Here is a 2,456-nt window from a genome sequence, read left to right as displayed (position 1 = left end):
TTTAAATGTTTTCCCATGTATCAGTTGTGTCAGCCTTTAAGACAGTCATCAATCTGTTATTATCATTTTGGAACATAACTGGGGGTGAAGCATTTGGAAATTTTTTAAGGTAATGAATTCCCTGTATTACCTGATTTCCTTAAAAGAGATTTTTAAACATAATTTTACTATTTCTTGATACCCCAGCATCATTATTGTATCTATTTATTATTATGCCCCCCTTTTTTTTTTTTCTTTTTTTTGAGACAGAGTCTCACTCTGTCACCCAAGCTGGAGTGCAGTGGTGCAATCTCAGTTCACTGCAACCTCTGCCTCCTGGGTTCAAGCAATCTTCCTGCCTCAGCCTCCCAAGTAGCTGGGATTACAGGTGCCCACCACTGTGCCCAGCTAATTTTTGTATCTTTAGTAGAGATGGGGTTTCACCATGTTGGCCAGCCTGGTCTCGAACTACTGACCTCAGGTGATCTGCCACCTCATTCTCCCAAAGTGCTGGGATTACAGGTGTAAGCCACCATACCCGGCCCTGTTTTTTACCTTTCTCTTTGACACAACTATAGTTAATGAATACTATTTCCTTTATTTACCATATTCTAATCGGAATAGTATATTTTGCCAAGTAGAATAATTGGTGGGTTTAAAATTTTTTTATTCTGAGTAATTGAAAATTTGTAATGAATATTTATTGAATGAATGAAGAGAGATAATTATAGGCATTTCTACCATCTAGTGGCAAAAGGTAGCAATTGTAAAATAATTAATTTTAAATTAAAGATCTGCCCTTAATGAAATTTATCCCTTTGACTTTTTTCTTACTGTTTCACTGAGCATATGGTTTGAGTTATGGTCAAAGTTTACATTGTTTTAATGTATGGATGTCAATTTCTCCCACTATCATTTGTTGAAAAAACTGTTTCTCTGTGGGATTATTATTCTGTTCCATTGTGTTTTTCTCATTGCTAGTACTTCACTTTCATGATCTTGATCATCATAGCTTTTTATAGTAAGTCTTAAGATAGTGTTCTTCAAATTTGTTCTTTTATTTTTGTAAAGTGATTTGTGCTTTATTTCTTCTACAAAATTATAACATTGTGTGTAACAATTTTGATTTCTGAATTGAGGCAAAAATTAAAGAATCTTTGTTAAGTGCAAATTGCTTATATATCTTTATAACCTATCTGATTATAAAAGGGTACATTTATTAGAGTAACTGATATTCATTTTTATGCATTTGCCCCCATGCCACTGTTTTTCCCTTATTCATCCTATTCTACCATCATGAATACTTAAATGAGTTTTTTGAGATTGGTTGCTTCTCAGACTTATCTGGTTCCCTTGATCCTGTAGTAATGTTGATGTCAAATAATTATCTTGAAGAATTTCCAGCAGGAAATAAAGTTTCTGCCAGTTTGGTTTTAAGTTTTGGAGGGTAACTGTGGGAGAAGCTTGCAGAAGAAATTAAGCTTTTAATTTAATCTCACAAAGTTTGGCGGATGCTCTGTTATTTTCTATAACATTCTGGTGTGGTACCGTATGTTTTTCTTCCTGTAAGAGTGTTGCAGGAATCAGGAGACTGGAGAGACCAGTAGGTAGAACAGGAGGATTTTATTGAGTGTACTCAGACCCAGCGGATTAACAGCCAAAGACTGGGCCTAGAACAAAGACCAGACTTGGCTTTTATACACAATTCTAAAAGAGGGTGGGCTACTTTGAAACAAGCTTACAGTGGCGTGAAGCATAGTGGCACGAAAGCTCAGGTACAAAAGCAGAACAAAGGCAGTTAATCATACTTTGACAGGTTCATAACTCAGACTTACATATGATTCTTGCTATGCAGCTTAGATGGCTGTTACCTAGGGTTGCTCTAGTGCCTTGCACGGACTTATCTCATAACCTTCACTATGGTGTCTGGATGGCTACAATCCAGGCCCGCTCAGGCATGTCTCATGACCTTCGCTGAGCTGCTTAGATAAAACAATACTTAAAGTTACTAGTTATAGAAAACAGGAATCAATAAACTCATAAGTTTACTCATACCATAGGAGAAAGGAAAATAAAGAAAATTTGTTTTTTTCTTCTCCCCATGTTGAGGGAGTGCTGGGAGAGTCTTCAGAGCACATTCCTTTGAGCCCTAGTTTCTTAGATAATATTATCAAGACTTTCCTGGGTCTGGGCTGTGCCTATTTCTGCCTCTGGGATAAGTCAGCCTAATACAGGAAAGCTTGTTTTTCAAACTTGCTTTTCTCTTTTTAATTTTATTTTTCTTTTTTTCTTTAATTTCCCACCTCAAGAGAGGTATGTAGTTGATAAAACATGGTTATTTGGCTGCTAATTTTGCAAAGAATGGGTTAAGTAGCAAACTAGTATTTTTGTCTTTTTCTACTTAGGTGTGTGAATACCGTAGCAGTTAAGATTACTAAGAAAACAGTATCACATGTACACTTTTCTAGCTTTTGGTT

The 2,456-nt window shown here is 35.9% G+C and overlaps 1 protein-coding gene across 1 annotated transcript in view; it reads left to right on the top strand.

Moving 5' to 3' along the window:
* TRIM24 (tripartite motif containing 24) overlaps positions 1–2,456 on the top strand; it is a gene marked incomplete at its 5' end in the record, with an annotated part of 148,600 nt that overhangs the window by 80,859 nt on the left and 65,285 nt on the right. The window lies entirely within an intron of this gene.

This window comes from Mandrillus leucophaeus, unplaced genomic scaffold (genome assembly GCF_000951045.1).
Source record: "Mandrillus leucophaeus isolate KB7577 unplaced genomic scaffold, Mleu.le_1.0 Scaffold49, whole genome shotgun sequence".
NCBI lineage: Eukaryota > Metazoa > Chordata > Mammalia > Primates > Cercopithecidae > Mandrillus > Mandrillus leucophaeus.
This window is presented reverse-complemented; position numbering and strand designations above follow the sequence as displayed.